Here is a 19803-nt window from a genome sequence, read left to right as displayed (position 1 = left end):
ACTTCCTGGTTTTGTTTGTTTCCATGCCAACGTATTAGTTCCCACCTTGTCACGCCCCTGCCCCCAGTCCCGCACCTATTCCTGATTATCACAGCCAGTATTTAAGTCATTTTCTTTCTGTTCATCATTCTGGGATCTTCTCACACTCCAACGCACCCTACCCATGCTTCACCCAACCTTCACACCCTCGTCCACAGTTCCATGCCGTGTAAGTTTATGTATTCATGCCACAGTGCAAGTATTGTTTTATTTGTAAATAGTCATGCCATCGTGCTGTTTCTGTTCCTAGTTCATTCATGCCAATCGAGCATGTGTTTTTGTTTCACGTTTGTACTGTTTAGCCAAGTTTATTCCTCCATGGTGAGCGCTTTTTGTTGTTTATTTGTTTATTAAATAAACAACCATGTACTCACGTCCACGCCGCACTCGTGCTGATTCTCATCTGCATCGAAGAAACAATCCACGTCGTAGCCCAGTTGTGACAGACATAGTGCTGTATTTTACATCTTTATCTCGTTTTTTTCAACCAAAAATGCTTTGCTCTGATTAGGGCGGGGGTCGGGAACCTTTTGGCCTGAGAGAGCCAAATATTTTAAAATGTATTTCCGTGAGAGCCATATAATATTTTTTTAACACCGAATACAACCAAATGTGTGCATTTTTAAGTAAGACCAACATGTTTAGAGTATAATAAATCTCCTATTCTTTTTAATAACATTCTTATTCTGAAGTTAACGAATAATAAATCAAATACTTTTGACAATAACAAGAAAGTTTGATCATATTACGCCTGTACTGGCTCACCTGCACTGGCTTCCTGTGCACTTAAGATGTGACTTTAAGGTTTTATTACTTACGTATAAAATACTACACGGTCTAGCTCCAGCCTATCTTGCCGATTGTATTGTACCGTATGTCCCGGCAAGAAATCTGCGTTCAAAAGACTCCGGCTTATTAGTGATTCCTAGAGCTCAAAAAAAGTCTGCGGGCTATAGAGCGTTTTCCGTTCGGGCTCCAGTACTCTGGAATGCCCTCCCGGTAACAGTTCGAGATGCTACCTCAGTAGAAGCATTTAAGTCTCATCTTAAAACTCATTTGTATACTCTAGCCTTTAAATAGACCTCCTTTTTAGACCAGTTGATCTGCCGCTTCTTTTCTTTCTCCTATGTCCCCCCCTCCCTTGTGGAGGGGGTCCGGTCCGATGACCATGGATGAAGTACTGACTGTCCAGAGTCGAGACCCAGGATGGACCGCTCGTCGGGACCCAGGATGGACCGCTCGCCTGTATCGGTTGGGGACATCTCTACGCTGCTAATCCGCTTCAGATGGTTTCCTGTGGACGGGACTCTCGCTGCTGTCTTGGAGCCACTATGGATTGAACTTTCACAGTATCATGTTGGACCCGCTCGACATCCATTGCTTTCGGTCCCCTAGAGGGGGGGGGTTGCCCACATCTGAGGTCCTCTCCAAGGTTTCTCATAGTCAGCATTGTCGCTGGCGTCCCACTGAATGTGAATTCTCCCTGCCCATTGGGTGTGAGTTTTCCTTGCCCTTTTGTGGGTTCTTCCGAGGATGTTGTAGTCGTAATGATTTGTGCAGTCCTTTGAGACATTTGTGATTTGGGGCTATATAAATAAACATTGATTGATTGATACTTCTTACCATTAATGCGACTTCTTAAACAAGTCTGGTAGAAAACGGATGGATGGATTAAATGCATGAGAATGTTTTATATTTTGAACGGTATTTTTAGCACTGTGATTACTAGCAGAATCATTCATAATTATCATGTTAAGCCAGGGGTGTCCAAACTTTTTCCACTGAAAAATCAGAGCAAGCGGGGGCCGTTTTCATCATTTTTATTTTAAAAACCAATACAATATATGTATAAAAAATATACATTTAGGCCTCCAACAGTTATGATCCTGAGGACCCCAAAGGGTTTTGGTCAAAAAAAATATTAAAAATGTGTCATTATTCAGTGTTATAATTTGTATTATTATGCAAGTTTTAAATCTCTAGATCAACATTAAAAAAAAAAAATAGAAAAAACACAAAATATGCAATATTTTCACCCAATAACTTTTTTAGGTGGAATATTTGAGAATATATAATAATTGGAGCCTTAATTTTGTATTTTGATTCGTTATTATTTTTTGAGCAATGACACTTAAAAACAAATCACACTAAAATATTTGGGGATCCAAAAGTGTCCTACTTATTAAAGTGTTAAAAAATGAATCATACATTTTATTTACCGTTTACTTTTAGCACAATAATCTCGATCAACTTCAGATACATCCGTCAATTTTAAGTTGTATTGTTCTTTATGTTTTGTTTGTTTGTTTTAGGCTCTTCTTTAAAAAAAAAAAAACAGCTCAGTTTTTTATATGGTAAAACACAAAATATGCAACATTTTCCCCAAAAATATCTCAAAGTGGAATATTTAATGTGATGTAATCGAAGCCTTGTACAGGTCAATAATTCAAAATGACATTGATTTTGATTCATTATTATTTTCTAAAGAAAGAAACAGCCTGCATGGCAGCTTTGTGTTATAAGAGTTAGTTAACAATTTCTTGTTACATTTCACCTGTTTGCTCTTTTATACCACTTTTGATGTTTTTATTTTTTTTTTAATTGTATTCTTAAAATGTGCCGTGGGGCCGTTAAAAAATGACCCGCGGGCCGCACTTTGGACAGCTTGTGTTAAGCAATGTCAGCTAAGATTTATCTGAGAGCCAGATAAAGTCATCAAAAGAGCCACATCTGGCTCTAGAGCCATAGGTTCCCTACCCCTGGATTAGGGGGTATTTCAATCAATCAATCAATGTTTATTTATATAGCCCCAAATCACAAATGTCTCAAAGGACTGTACAAATCATTACGACTACAACATCCTCGGAAAAACCCACAAAGCAATGTCAGCTAAGATTTATCTGAGAGCCAGATAAAGTCATCAAAAGAGCCACATCTGGCTCTAGAGCCATATGTTCCCTACCCCTGGATTAGGGGGTACTTCAATCAATCAATTCAATTCAATCAATTCAATCAATCAATCAATGTTTATTTATATAGCCCCAAATCACAAATGTCTCAAAGGACTGTACAAATCATTACGACTACAACATCCTCGGAAAAACCCACAAAAGGGCAAGGAAAACTCACACCCAGTGGGCAGGGAGAATTCACATCCAGTGGGACGCCAGTGACAATGCTGACTATGAGAAACCTTGGAGAGGACCTCAGATGTGGGCAAACCCCCCCCCCCCCCCCCCCCCCCCCCCCCCCCCCCCCCCCCCCCTCTAGGGGACCGAAAGCAATGGATGTCGAGCGGGTCTAACATGATACTGTGAAAGTTCAATCCATAATGGATCCAACACAGTCGCGAGAGTCCAGTCCAAAGGGGATGCAACACAGCAGCGAGAGTCCCGTTCACAGCGGAGCCAGCAGGAAACCATCCCAAGCGGAGGCGGATCAGCAGCGCAGAGATGTCCCCAGCCGATACACAGGCAAGCAGTGCATGGCCACCGGATCGGACCGGACCCCCTCCACAAGGGAGGGGGGGACATAGGAGAAAGAAAAGAAGCGGCAGATCAACTGGTCTAAAAAGGAGGTCTATTTAAAGGCTAGAGTATACAGATGAGTTTTAAGGTGAGACTTAAATGCTTTTACTTGAATTAAAAAAATGTTCACAGGGGGAACATCTCTGAAAAAAAGGTTGAGGAACCACTGATCTAGAGGTTTAAAACTTGAATAATAATGAAAATAGTAGTACTGAATAATGACAGAGTTTTTTTTTTTTTTTTGATCACAACCCTTAGGGGTCCCCGGGATCATAACTGAGTGGAGGCCTAAATGTATATTTTTTATATGTACAGTTGTGATCAAAATTATTCAACCCCCACACAATTTTGGTGTTTTAGCAAGTTGGACATTTATTCCGTTTTTTGTTTATAGTCATATCAAATAAAGAGGTGTCAAATAGACAAATGCAACTTAAATTGTAACTCTGTATTTTACAAATTACCAAAAAAGGACATTTTTCTTAATATCTCATTGACCAAATGATTCAACCCCCTAGTTCCATGCATTTTTAGTACTTAGTAGAACACCCTTTGGCAGTAATGACATCCTTCAAACGTGATACATAAACTTCTTGCAACCATCTACGGGTATTTTAGCCCATTCCTCTTGGGCAAAGGCCTCCAGTTCATTCATATTCTTGGGCTTGTGTGCTGCAACTGCCTTCTTAAAGGGGAACATTATCACCAGACCTATGTAAGCGTCAATACATACCTTGATGGTGCAGAAAAAAAGACCATATATTTTTTTAACCGATTTCCGAAATCTAAATGGGTAAATTTTGGCGAATTAAACGCCTTTCTGTTTATCGCTCATGTGGTGATGACGTCAGAACACAGCCGCCATTTTAATTTTCAACACATTACAAACACCGGGTCTCAGCTCTGTTATTTTCCGTTTTTTCGACTATTTTTTGGAACCTTGGAGACGTCATGCCTCGTCGGTGTGTTGTCGGAGGGTGTAACAACACTGACAGGGAGGGATTCAAGTTGCACCACTGGCCCGAAGATGCCAAAGTGTCTGCCGCCAGACCTCCGTTGAATGTACCAAAGTGTCTCCACATTTTAGATGGCACAGAGATGTATGGATAACCTGCAGATGCATTTGCAACGATTAACTAAATCACAAAGGTGAGTTTTGTTGATGTTGACTTATGTGCTAATCAGACATATTTGGTCGCGGCATGACCGCCAGTTAATCGATGCTAGCATGCTATGCTAATCGACGCAAACATGCTATTTACCGACGGTGCTAAAGCAGACATGGCACAGAGATGTATGGATAACCTGCAGATGCATTTGCAACGATTAAGTCAACTAAATCACAAAGGGAAGTTTTGTTGATGTTGACTACCAGCTAATCGATGCTAACTTGCTATGCTAATAGATGCTAACATACTATTTACCGGCGATGCTAAGACAGACATGGCACAGAGATGTATGGATAACCTGCAGATACATTTGCAACGATTAAGTCAACTAAATCACAAAGGGAAGTTTTGTTGATGTTGACTACCAGCTAATCGATGCTAACATGCTACACTAATCAATGCTAACATGCTATTTACCGGCGGTGCTAAAACAGACATGGCACAGAGATGTATGGATAACCTTCGGATGCATTTGCAACTATAAAGTCAAGGAAATCACAAAGGGGAGTTTTGTTTATGTTGACTTATGTGCTAATCAGACATATTTGGTCGCGGCGTGACTGCAAGCTAATCGATGCAAACATGCTACGCTAATCGACGCTAACATGCTATTTACCGACGGTGCTAAAGCAGACATGGCACAGAGATGTATGGATAACCTGCAGATGCATTTGCAACGATTAAGTCAACTAAATCACAAAGGGAAGTTTTGTTGATGTTGACTACCAGCTAATCGATGCTAACTTGCTATTTACCGGCGGTACTAAAGCAGACATGGTACAGAGATGTATGGATAACCTGCAGATGCATTTGCAAATATATTACGTTTCCTTCCACCCACATTTAATGCGAAAACAACACTTACCAATCGACGGATTTAAGTTGCTCCAGTGTCAAAAGATGCGAAAGTCCTGATCGTTTGGTCCGCACATTTTACCAGCAATGCTAACGCAGCTATTCGGCCATGCTATGGCTATGAATAGCGTCAATAGCTATTCGCTCAAAAGCTTCAGTTTTTTCTTCAATACTTTCATACTCCAACCATCTGTTTCAATACATGCGTGATCTGTTGAATCGCTTAAACCGCTGAAATCCGAGTCTGATTCCGAGCTAATGTCGCTATATCTTGCTGTGCTATTCCTATTGTTTGTTTACATTGGCAGCACTGTATGACGTCACAGGGAAATGGATAGTGGCATCGCAAATAGCGCAAATCAAGCACTTTAAAGCTTTTTTTAGGGCTATTCGGGGACTGGTAAAATTTTTAAAAAAACTTCAAAAAATACAACAAGCCACTGGGAACTGATTTTTATTGTTTTTAACCCTTTTGAAATTGTGATAATGTTCCCCTTTAAGTCCCAACACAGCTTTTCTAGAGGATTTAGGCCTGGCGACTGTGAAGGCCACTCCAGGGTCTTCCGGCCCTTCTTCTGCAACCACTCTGATGTTGATTTGGAGGTATGCTTGGGATCCTTGTCCTGTTGGAAGGTCCAACGTCTCCCAAGCCTCAGCTTCGACAATCGTCACTGACTTCATGACATTTGCAGCTATTATATCCTGCTAGGAAATAGAATTCATAATTCCTTTGAACGCACTGGAGATTCCCGGTACCTGAGGCAGAGAAACAGCCCCAGAGCATGATAGACCCCCCCCACCATGCTTAACAGTAGGCAAAGTGTTCTTCTCTTTGTAAGCTTCATTTTTTCCTCCTCCAGACATAACGTTGATTCATAGGCCCAAAAGAGTTCCAGTTTTGTCTCATCACTCCATAGAACAGTTTCCCAAAACCTTTGGGGCTTGTCCAGATGATTTTTGGCATACTGGAGTCCATTTTTCTTGTGCTTGGTAGTCAGAAGTGGGGTGCGCCTTATTGTCTGGGACGAAACATGGTCCACAGCTGGTACCCGGGGTTTTTCACCACTGTACGCACACAGCATCCTCTTTCTACCACGCCCAGGTAGTGTTTCCATTGTGCCTTTAGCTTTAAACTTGCAAATTATGCTCCCAAATGTGTCTCTTGGAATGTGTAATGTCTTTGCTATTTTCTTATATTCATATCCTTTCTTATGAAGAGAAATTACCTCCTCTCTTGACTTCTGAGAGGAGGAGGTCCGAGAGCCAGTTCCAGCTCGTGGTGCCCAAGACCAGACTTAAAACCAGGGGAGACAGGGCCTTCTCTGTGGTTGGCACTAAGCTCTGGAAGACTCTGCCCCTCCATGTTCATACTGCTTCCACAGTGGAGTGTTTTAAGTATCGTCTTAAGACCCACTTTTATTCTTTGGCTTTTAACACTACGTGAGTTGTGTGGTCCTCTGTGTTTTTTATACACTTTGATTTCTATTTTACTGTTTTAATTGATTTGACCTTTTAAAATAGTTTTTAATCGTATTTGTTTTTGTATTGTTTTTTTTTTTTTTATATTTATTTATTTTTTGTTTTTATTCAGTCATTGGTGGAGCATAATATTGTTTTTTCTAATATTGTTTTTAACATGGCTGTGCAGCACTTTGGAAATGTTATTGTTGTTTAAATGTGCTATATAAATAAAGTGGATTGGATTGATTCTTTGACCACTCCCTGGACTTCACCATGTTGCAAATACACCATTGACCATCTACAACATGTGTCTCAAACTCTGGCCCGCCGTGTAATTTAATCTGGCCCTTGAGGCAATATCAATTTAGCATTAGAGCTGGCCCGCCCGTGTTATACAGCGTTGGTGCCGCTGTAACACCGCATTCACCGCTAATACTCATACTTGCCAACCCTCCTAATTTTCCCGGTAGACTCCCGAAGTTCAGTGCTCCTCCCGAAAATGTCCCCGGGCAACCATTCTCCCGAATTTCTATCGACTTCCACCTGGACAACTATATTGAGGGCGTGCATTTAAGGCACTGCCTTTAGCGTTGTCTACGTCTGCTTTTCCTCCATACTAACAGCGTGTCACATAATATTCGTGGCTTTCACACACACACACACACACACACACACACACACACACACACACACACACACACACACGCACGCACACTTGGTCAACAGCCATACAGGTCACACTGAGGGTGGCCGTATAAACAACTTTAGCACTGTTGCAAATATGCGCCACACTGTGAACCCACACCAAACAAGAATGGCAAACACATTTCGGGTGAACATCCGCACCGTAACACAACAGAACAAATACCCAGAACCCCTTGCAGCACTAACTCTTCCAGGAAACTTCCAGCAAACTGACCAATAATTAACATTTTATTCATGCATTTTCTCTTGCTACTTCACGGCTTGAATGTTTGGTTCATTCATTATTGTTATTTTATTTTCAAATGTATTATTAGCCTGTGAAAAAAAATTTGATATTTACCTCAGAAGATTGTAAAGAGAAAGAAAGGCATACAATTTGCATTTAAATTTGATTTGATATGCCATTGATATTTTTTTAACTATTATTATTATTATTTGAAACTGGATTTAACATGTCACTAAAGTTATATAATCCTTGCTTGTTCAATATTTAATGCAAAACTTGTTTGGGCCCCTATTAAAAGGTTAATTTGTTCAACCTTGGCCCGCGGCTTTTTTCCGTTTAAAATTTTGGCCCACTCTGTATTTGAGTTTGACACCCCTGATCTACAAGAAGCTGAGCGTCACAGTCTTTTTCAATCAGTTTAATTGTTGCTCGTTATGGTTCTAATCACATCTACAGGTGTTTTCAACACCTGATTGAAAAGACCTTATTCAAATTTTGTTCTTAGAGGGGAACATTATCACAATTTCAAAAGGGTTAAATCAATAAAAATCAGTTCCCAGTGGCTTGTTGTATTTTTTGAAGTTTTTTTCAAAATTTTACCGGTCCCGGAATATCCCTAAATAAAGCTTTAAAGTGCCTTATTTTCGGCTCTCTGCGAAGACACTGGCCATTTCCCTGTGACGTCATACAGTGCTGCCAATGTAAACAAACAATGGGAATAGCATAGCAAGATATAGTGACATTAGCTCGGATTCAAACTCGGATTTCAGCGATTTAAGCGATTCAACAGATTACGCATGTATTGAAACAGATGGTTGGAGTATGAAAATATTGAAGAAGAAACTGAAGCTATTGAGCGAATAGCTATTGACGCTATTCATAGCCATAGCATGGCTGAATAGCTGCGTTAGCATCACCGGTAAAATATGCGGACCAAACGATCAGGACTTTCGCATCTTTTGACACTGGAGCAACTTAAATCCGTCGATTGGTAAGTGTTTGGTTTCGCATTAAATGTGGGTGGAAGGAAACGTAATATAGTTGCAAATGCATCTGCAGGTTATCCATACATCTCTGTGCCATGTCTGCTTTAGCACCGCCAGTAAATAGCATGGTAGCATCGATTAGCGTAGCATGTTAGCATCGATTAGCTGGCAGTCAACATGAACAAAACTCACATTTGTGATTTTGTTGACTATCGTTGCAAATGCATTTGCAGGTTATCCATACATCTCTGTGCCATGTCTGCTTTAGCACCGCCGGTAAAATGTGGAGACACTCCAGCACATTCAATGGGGGTCTGGCGGCAGACACTTTGGCATCTTCGGGCCAGTGGTGCAACTTGAATCCCTCCCTGTTAGTGTTGTTACACCCTCCGACAACACACCGTCGAGGCATGATGTCTCCAAGGTTCCAAAAAATAGTCAAAAAAACGGAAAATAACAGAGCTGAGACTTTGCAATGTTTTGAAAATGAAAATGGTGGGTGTGTTACCTCGGCGATGTCACATTCTGACGTCATCGCCTCCAGCGCGATAAACAGAAAGGCGTTTAATTCGCCAAAATTCACCCATTTAGAGTTCGGAAATCGGTTCAAAAAATAGATTGTCTTTTTTCTGCACCATCAAGGTATATATTGACGCTTACATAGGTCTGGTGATAATGTTCCCCTTTAAGGGTTACGATCTTCAAGGGGTTGAATCATTTTGTCAATGAGATATTAAGAAAAATTTCCTTTTTTTGGTATTTTGTAAAATACAGTGTTACAATTTAAGTTGCATTTATCTATTTGACACATCTTTATTTGATATGACTATAAACAAAATACGGAATACATGTCCAACTTGCCAAAACACCAAAATTGTGTGGGGGTTGAATAATTTTGATCACAACTGTATATATTGCATTGGTTATATCTAAGTTACATTTAAACCAATGTGGGTGGCACTGGGAGCAGGTGGGTAAAGTGTCTTGCCCAAGGACCCAACGGCATAGCTCGGTTGGTAGAGCGGCCGTGCCAGCAACTTGAGGGTTGCTGGTTCGATTCCCGCTTCCGCCATCCTAGTCACTGCCGTTGTGTCCTTGGGCAAGACACTTTACCCACCTGCTCCCAGTGCCACCCACACTGGTTTAAATGTAACTTAGATATTGGGTTTCACTATGTAAAAGCGCTTTGAGTCACTAGAGAAAACCGCTATATAAATATAACTCATTTCACTTATAAAATAAAAAATATGTAAATGGTCCCCGCTTGCTTTGATTTTTTTTTTTGTGGAAACAGTTTGAACACCCCTGCATTAGCAAGTTTGCTCGGAAAAGACACTTGAGGACATAGGCGCCAAGATCGTAATTTTTAATCGTCTTAGTCCAACTCCTAGGCTAGTTCTTCCATCCCCTCGCCATTCCCGAAGGGGTTCGAGCTGACAACCTGATGCGCCCTGGTGCTGCTCCAACCTCCCCAAACATCCCCACCCAGGGCTACGGGCAGAGGGGGTATCGCTTTCCTAATGACCCAAAGATTTGCGGACATAGCAACTGTCAACATGCATCCGTCTCCGGGTTTGTTTACCCCTGTGTGGTCTTAGGCCCCTCCCCTCGGATATGAACATAATACTTGACAATTAAGGTCAAACTTAGTCAGAGCGATGCCTTACGGATGAATCAGCCTTGGATATAAGGAGCTTTCAAGGAGTTGAAAAAGTTTGTTCACAGGTACATAACGTCTGTCCGTCACAGGTGTGTGCGTGACACAGGTACATCACGTCTGTCCGTCACTGCTGTCTGCACACTTTCTCAGCCTCTCGCGGAGAGAGAGAAAATAAAGCTGTCCTCCCGGCGCCGTGATGTTTATTTATCGGAACAGTTTGGAGACGGCATACTTCTGTCTGTTAAGTGACAGTTGGCACGGAAGGAGGGCTCCATGGCGAGACCGATTGATTGGCAAGGGAAGGAGGAAGAGAAATATCCCGCTATTAAGAAGTGTTGCTGTGCTCTGTCAACACATAATCTGCCTTTTAATAACTTGGGTGGAAGCAGACAGCAAGTTCCCTGCAAGATTGTGCAAAAAAAAAAATGCTTGAAATGAGGACTCGAGCATTGGCTGGTACTTTACAACAGATGTCCAACTCCTTTTATTTGGCGATAATGATGTACCATAGAGTAAGGCAAAAAAGTATTTGGTTCTCCCACTTAAAAATGATGACAGAGGTCTGTAATTTTCATCATAGGTACACTTCAACTGTGAGAGACAGAATGTTAAACAAAAATCCAGGAATTCACATTGTAGGAATTTTAAATGATATATTTATAAGTATTTGGTCAACCATTCAAAGCTCTCACTGATGGAAGGAGGTTTTGGCTCAAAATCTCACGATACATGGCCCCATTCATTCTTTCCTTAATAGGGATCAATCGTCCTGTCCCCTTAGCAGAAAAAAAGCCCCAAAGCATGATGTTTCCACCCCCATGCTTTACAGTAGGTGTGGTGCTCTTGGGATGCAACTCAGTATTCTTCTTCCTCCAAACATGACGAGTTGAGTTTATACCAAAAAGTTATATTTTGGTTTCATCTGACCACATGACATTCTCCCAATCCTCTGCTGTATCGTCCATGTATCCATTTTGGTATAAACTCTACTCGCAGAGATGTCCCCAACCGATACACAGGCGAGCGGTCCATCCTGGGTCCCGACTCCGGACGAACGGTCCATCCTGGGTCCCTACTCCGGACGAACGGTCCATCCTAGGTCCCGACTCCGGACAAACGGTCCATCCTGGGTCCCTACTCCGGACGAACGGTCCATCCTAGGTCCCGACTCCGGACAAACGGTCCATCCTGGGTCCCGACTCCGGACAAACGGTCCATCCTGGGTCCCGACTCCGGACAAACGGTCCATCCTGGGTCCCGACTCCGGACAAACGGTCCATCCTGGGTCCTGACTCCGGACGAGCGGCCCATCCTGGGTCCCTACTCCGGACGAGCGGCCCATCCTGGGTCCCTACTCCGGACGAGCGGTCCATCCTAGGTCCCGACTCCGGACAGCGGTCCATCCTAGGCCCCGACTCCGGACGAGCGGTCCATCCTAGGTCCCGACTCCGGACGAGCGGTCCATCCTGGGTCCCTACTCCGGACGAGCGGTCCATCCTAGGCCCCGACTCCGGACGAGCGTTCCATCCTGGGTCTCGACTCCGGACAGCCAGCACTTCATCCATGGCCACCGGACCGGACCCCCTCCACAACGGAGAGGGGGACATAGGAGAAAAAAAAAAGAAGCGGCAGATCAACTGGTCTAAAAAGGGGGGTCTGTTTATCAATCAATCAATCAATGTTTATTTATATAGCCCTAAATCACAAATGTCTCAAAGGACTGTACAAACCACTACGACTACGACATCCTCGCAAGAACCCACAAAAGGGAAAGGAAAACTCACACCCAGTGAGCAGGGAGAATTCACATCCAGTGGGACGCCAGCGACAATGCTGACTATGAGAAACCTTGGAGAGGACCTCAGATGTGGGCAACCCCCCCCTCTAGGGGACCGAAAGCAATGGATGTCGAGCGGGTCTAACATGATACTGTGAAAGTTCAATCCATAGTGGCTCCAACACAGCCGCAAGAGTTCAGTTCAAAGCGGATCCAAGACAGCAGCGAGAGTCCCGTCCACAGGAAACCATCCCAAGCGGAGGCGGATCAGCAGCGTAGAGATGTCCCCAACCGATACACAGGCGAGCGGTCCATCCTGGGTCCCGACGAGCGGTCCATCCTGGGTCTCGACTCCGGACAGTCAGCACTTCATCCACGGCCACCGGACCGGACCCCCTCCACAAGGGAGAGGGAGTCATAGGAGAAAAAGAAAAGAAACGGCAGATCAACTGGTCTAAAAAGGGGGTCTATTTAAAGGCTAGGGTATATAAATAAGTTTTAAGATGAGACTTAAATGCTTCTACTGAGGTAGCATCTCGAACTGTTACCGGGAGGGCATTCCAGAGTACTGGAGCCCGAACGGAAAACGCTCTATAGCCCGCAGACTTTCTTTGGGTTCTGGGAATCACTAAAAAGACGGAGTACTTGGAACAGAGATTTCTTGCCGGGACATATGGTACAATACAATCGGCAAGATAGGATGGAGCTAGACCGTGTAGTATTTTATACGTAAGTAGTAAAACCTTAAAGTCACATCTTAAGTGCACAGGAAGCCAGTGCAGGTGAGCCAGTATAGATAGATTTGTCTAGCAGCCACATTTTGTACCAACTGTAATCTTTTAATGCTATACATGAGGAGACCCCAAAATAATAGGTTACAGTAATCGAGACGAAACGTAACAAACGCATGGATAATGATGTCAGCGTCGTTAGTGGACAAAAGGGAGCGAATTCAAGCGATATTACGGAGATGAAAGAAGGCCGTTTTAGTAACGCTTTTAATGTGTGACTCAAAGGAGAGAGTTGGGTCGAAGATAATACCCAGATACTTTACCGAGTTGCTGTCACGCTTGGACTTGGTCTTGGGTTGTTTTCCCGACGTGCAAAGCGAATGGAGTGGAAACGGCGTGAAGGAAGGTACATCTTTATTTTAACACTAAAACTAAAAACAGGAACCAACAAAAGCGCGCACAATGGCGGTACAAAAAACTGGGCTATGAAACAAAAGACTAGCACAAAGGCTATAAACTACAAACATGAAACAAAAACACTTGTGCAGTGGCATGAATAACAAAAACTTACGTGGACAAAATGGACAGCATTGCAAGGCATGAAGCAGATAATCAAGGGCGTGAATGAGGTGATGTTGCCAGACTGACTAACTGGTAACTGTGGCTTAAATAATGAACATGATAAGTGAATACAGGTGTGAGACAAGACAGGTGAACTGATTGGTTGTCATGGTAACAAAACAAGGAGTGAAAAAAAAAGGAACTTAGAGTCCAAAGGGTCAAAAGCACCTGGTATTCCTAGGCAGTCTCCCATCCAAGTACTATCCAGGCCAGACACTGCTTAGCTTTGAGAACAGATATAATTGGGGATGCTTAGGGTAATATGGCCATACAAAACTCATGATCAGACATGACAGAAAACTAAATCAGTTGGCATGGTAAGACAAACAAGGAAATGCAAAACAAAACTAAATGTCCAAAAAACTAAACATAGCATGACCAAAACAAAACATGAACCATAGGCGTGACAGTTGCCTTGTGTAATTGTTTGGTTGTCAAATGTTAATCATCAACTTAAAGTGCCCTTTTTTTGGGATTGTAACAGACGTCCATGTGGATTCATCAACTTAATTCCAAACATTTCTTCACAAAAAAAGGAAATCTTTAACGCCCGGAAAAGGATGGAATGCCATCTCCGGGTTGGGGAGGAGACCCTGCCCCAAGCGGAGGAGTTCAAGTACCTCGGAGTCTTGTTCACGAGTGAGGAAAGAGTGGATGGTGAGATCGACAGGCGGATCGGTGTGGCGTCTTCAGTAATGCGGACGTTGTACCGATCTGTTGTGGTGAAGAAGGAGCTGAGCCGGAAGGAAAAGTTCTCAATTTACCGGTCGATCTACCTTCCCATCCTCACCTATGGTCATGAGCTTTGGGTAATGACCGAAAGGATAAGATCACGGGTACAAGCGGCCGAAATTAGTTTCCTCCGCCGTGTGGCGGGGTTCTCCCTTACAGACAGGTTGAGAAGCTCTGTCATCCGGGAGGAACTCAAAGTAAAGCTGTACTACTTCACTTCGAGAGGAGCCAGATGAGGTGGTTCGGGCATCTGGTCAGGATGCCACCCGAACGCCTCCCAACCGGTAGGAGGCCACGTGGAAGACCTAGGACACGTTGGGAAGACTATGTCTCCTGGCTAGGAACGAGCTAGACGAAGTGGCTGGGGAGAGGGAAGTCTGGGTTTCCCTGCTTAGGCTGTTGCCCCCGCGACCCGACCTCGGATAAGCGGAAGAAGATGGATGGATGGATGGATTTATGGAACATGTCCACAAAAATCGAGCTCTCAACACTCAACATTGCATTGTTGCATTTCTTTTCACATTTTATGAACTTACATTCATATTTTGTTGACATATTAGTCAATAAATATATTTATAAAGGATTTTTGAATTGTTGCTATATTTAGAATATCTAAAAAATCTCACGTACCCCTTGGCATACCTTCAAGAACCCAGATTTGAGACCCACTGTTCTACAATGTGGACTAAGGAGCATTAGCCTTGCTCACTAGGTCTTACGCAAACAATCATGTTGGTTCTCCTCAACTCTGACCTCTCTGGTCCATCCCTCAGAGATATCCGTGTGCAACATAAACAATTCCCATCGTCGGAAAACGTAGAAGCATTCACTTCCATCTCATCTCGTCTTCTTGAAAAATTTCTCTACATTTGTTGCCACACAACACCTTTCCATAAACATCCAACAGTTTCCAGCAACAATTGAGCTAATAATGGGAATTCTCTCTAGTTTCCAAGTACTATAAAGGGGAACATTATCACAATTTCAAAAGGGTTGAAAACAATAAAAATAAGTTCCCAGTGGCTTGTTGTATTTTTTCAAGTTTTTTTTCGAAATTTTACCGGTCCCCGAATATCCCCCCAAAAATCTTTAAAGTGCTTGATTTTCGCTATTTGTGATGCCACTATCCATTTTCCTGTGACGTCATACAGTGCTGCCAATGTAAACAAACAATGGCGAATAGCACAGCAAGATATAGCGACATTAGCTCGGATTCAAACTCGGATTTCAGCAGCTTAAGCGATTCAACAGATTACGCATGTATTGAAACGGAATGGTTGAAGTATGAAAGTATTAAATAAGAAACTGAAGCTATTGACGCTATTCATAGCCATAGCATGGCCGAATAGCTTCGTTAGAATCGCCGGTAAAATGTGCGGACCAAACGATCAGGACTTTCGCATCTTTTGACACTGGAGCAACTTAAATCTGTCGATTGGTAAGTGTTTTTTTTCTTATTAAATGTGGGTGGAAGGAAACGTAATATAGTTGCAAATGCATCTGCAGGTTATCCATACATCTCTGTGCTATGTTTGCTTTAGCACCGCCGGTAAATAGCATGTTAGCATCGATTAGCGTGGCATGTTAGCATCGATTAGCTGGCAGTCAACATCAACAAAACTCCCCTTTGTGATTTCGTTGACTTTATCGTTGCAAATGCATCTGCAGGTTATCCATACAACTCTGTGCTATGTTTGCTTTAGCACCGCCGGAAAATAGCATGTTAGCATCGATTAGCGTAGCACGTTAGCATCGATTAGCTGGCAGTCAACATCAACAAAACTCCCCTTTGTGATTTCGTTGACTTTATCGTTGCAAATGCATCTGCAGGTTATCCATACATCTCTGTGCCATGTCTGTCATCGCCAGTAAATAGCATGTTAGCATCGATTAGCGTAGCATGTTAGCATCAATTAGCTGGCAGTCACGCCACGACCAAATATGTCTGATTAGCACATAAATCAACAACATCAAGAAAACTCACCTTTGTGATTTTTTTTACTTTATAGTTGCAAATGCATCTGCAGGTTATCCATACATCTCTGTGCCATGTCTGTCATCGCCGGTAAAATGTCTACTTTCGCATCTTCGGGCCAGTGGTGCAACATGAATCCCTCCCTGTTAGTGTTGTTACACCCTCCGACAACACACCGACGAGGCATGATGTCTCCAAGGTTCCAAAAAATAGTCGAAAAAACGCAAAATAAAACGTTCTGACGTCATCGCAAAAAAAAACGATAAACAGAAAGGCGTTTAATTCGCCAAAATTCACCCATTTAGAATTCGGAAATCGATAAAAAAAAAAAGGTCTTTTTTCTGCACCATCAAGGTATATATTGACGCTTACATATGTTTGGTGATAATGTTCCCCCTTTAAATGTTGCATTTTAACAACAGGGCCACATGTTAGTATCCCTGGGACACAGTTCAACAGTTTAGGTCAAGCTATCCCACAGAACTTGAGGCTTGTTGGCTGGGGTTGTGTGTCAAAGTGCTGTGTTTATGAGCCCGTGTTCATTTGTGGTGAGACCGGGCTCTCCTGGGCCTTGTAAAGAAGCTCATGCGAAGAACAGAGGGCGGCTCAGCCACGCTGCACTCAGGCAGCAACTACAGAAGTCTTACAGTAAAAGTTCCACATTGACCAACTTATGTCCGGAGGGAGAGTGGACGTCTTGCTCCATTCCACTGGCTACCCACTCTTCAGTTTAACACTACAAATCTTTCTAGAAAAAGGGTACCGTATTTCCTTCAAGTGCCGCCGGGGCGCTAATTAATTTAAAACCTCTTCTCGCTCCGGCGTAAATTTAGGCCTGTGCTTATAAATTTGACTGTGATGTAAGGATACCATCATGAAAAGCACGGTCTAGCTCCATCCTATCTTGCCGATTGTATTGTACCATATGTCCCGGCAAGAAATCTGCGTTCAAAGGACTCCGGCTTATTAGTGATTCCCAAAGCCCAAAAAAAGTCTGCGGGCTATGGAGCGTTTTCCGTTCGGGCTCCAGTACTCTGGAATGCCCTCCCGGTAACAGTTCGAGATGCCACCTCAGTAGAAGCATTTAAGTCTCACCTTAAAACTCATTTGTATACTCTAGCCTTTAAATAGACTCCCTTTTTAGACCAGTTGATCTGCCGCTTCTTTTCTTTTTCTTCTATGTCCCACTCTCCCTTGTGGAGGGGGTCCGGTCCGATCCGGTGGCCATGTACTGCTTGCCTGTGTATCGGTTGGGGACATCTCTGCGCTGCTGATCCGCCTCCGCTTGGGATGGTTTCCTGCTTGCTCCGCTGTGAACGGGACTCTCGCTGCTGTGTTGGATCCGCTTTGGACTGGACTCTCGCGACTGTGTTGGATCCATTATGGATTGAACTTTCACAGTATCATGTTAGACCCGCTCGACATCCATTGCTTTCCTCCTCTCCAAGGTTCTCATGGTCATCATTGTCACCGACGTCCCACTGGGTGTGAGTTTTCCTTGCCCTTATGTGGGCCTACCGAGGATGTCGTAGTGGTTTGTGCAGCCGTTTGAGACACTAGTGATTTAGGGCTATATAAGTAAACATTGATTGATTGATTGATTGATTTAATAAAAAATGTCAAGATCCGCTACTTGGATCATGGCTTATTCTGGTTTTCTTCTGTTTTGTGTCACATCCTGTTAGTATTTTGTCTTCCTTAGTTCCTGGTGGCACTTTCTGTTTTGTTCCGTTACCTATTAGTGTCCCCTGCCTCTTGTTTCTCACGCGCACCTGCTTGTTGATTATTCCCTCTACTAAAAAGGCCTACTGAAATGAGATTCGGGGATAGCAGGTCCATTCTATATGTTACACTTGATCATTTATTGCCATATTTTTGCTGAAAGGATTTAGTAGAGAACATCGACGATAAAGTTTGCAACTTTTGGTGCTGATAAAAAAAGCCTTGCCTGTACCGGAAGTAGCAGACGATGTGCGCGTGACGTCACGGGTTGTGGAGCTCCTCACATCGGAACATTGTTTAAAATCATGGAGCGATTCGGACAGAGAAAGCGATGATTTTCCCATTAATTTGAGCGAGGATGAAAGGTTCTTGGATGAGGAAAGTGAAAGTGAAGGACTAGAGAAAAAAAAAAAAGACAAGAGGGCAGTGGGAGCGATTCAGATAGGGAAGATGCTGTGAGAGGCGCCGTGGCAGCCGTGGGGGTGGCAGGACCACTCGGCCAGGCCCAACCGCAACAAGGGATAGAGCCATACCGCTTTGAACCCGACGCTGACGGTGACGGTCAGGAGGACTCTACTGATATTGATGCTGGAGTAGCACACAACATATATCGCCTTCAGAATACAGAATGGTAACATGTTTTTTTATTAATACACTGTACTTAGTGTGTGGTCCAATCCAACCGTGTTCGCTTGACATCTCTGTTCCATAAATAAAAATGACTGTCATCTTTTGGGAATGTAAACAAGGAAACACCGGCTGTGTTCGTGTTGCTAAAGGCGTCCGCAATACACCGCTTCCCACCTACGGCTTTCTTCTTTGATGTATCCAATATTATTGAACAAATTGCAGAAGATTAACCAACATAGAAGTCCAGAATACTGTGGAATTTTGCGATGAATACAGACGATTAATAGCTGGCCATGGTGCTGGAACAAAATATCCTCTACAATGCTAGACGTTTTCAGCAGGATATTTCGGCGTGAAATTTAAAATTGCAATTTAGTAAACTAAAAAGGCCGTATTGGCATGTGTTGCAATGTTAATATTTCATCATTCATATATAAAATATCGGACTGCGTGGTCGGTAGTAGTGGCTTTCAGTAGGCACTTTAAGCCTGCCGTTTTTTGTCATTCGACCTCGCAGTCTAAATTGTATTTGATGCAAAAGGTGACGTCCCTATCCCCGCTTGTGGTAAAGAGTTTGTGTACGTTAGCTTCCACGCTATTTCTTTGTTTGTTTATTTCCCTAGCTCACATGCTAGCGTCTTTAGTTCTTTCTAGCTCACATGCTAGTTCTTTTGGTTTTGTCTTTAGTGCCTTTGTGCAAGTATTTCTGTTCTTAGTTTGTTTTGTAGTAGAAATAAATAATCTTTTCTTACCTTCACGCTGTGTCCAGTCCGCCTGCATTTATGAGAGAACGCATCCGAATAACCACAATGCCAGCTAAGCGTCACAAAAAGAACGTTATTATGGTCTTACCTTTACTTATAAATGAAGTCCATGCGCAGCTCCTTCTGATCAAAAGCATCGATAACTTGTTTATAGAAGTCTTCCTTATCTTTCTTCAGTTTTAAAAGTCTCTCTGTCTCGATGGAGATCTTTCTTTTTTACCTC

This window comes from Nerophis ophidion, linkage group LG10 (genome assembly GCF_033978795.1).
Source record: "Nerophis ophidion isolate RoL-2023_Sa linkage group LG10, RoL_Noph_v1.0, whole genome shotgun sequence".
Classification (NCBI taxonomy): domain Eukaryota; kingdom Metazoa; phylum Chordata; class Actinopteri; order Syngnathiformes; family Syngnathidae; genus Nerophis; species Nerophis ophidion.
The sequence above is the reverse complement of the archived record's forward strand: the minus strand, read 5'-3'. Positions refer to the sequence as shown.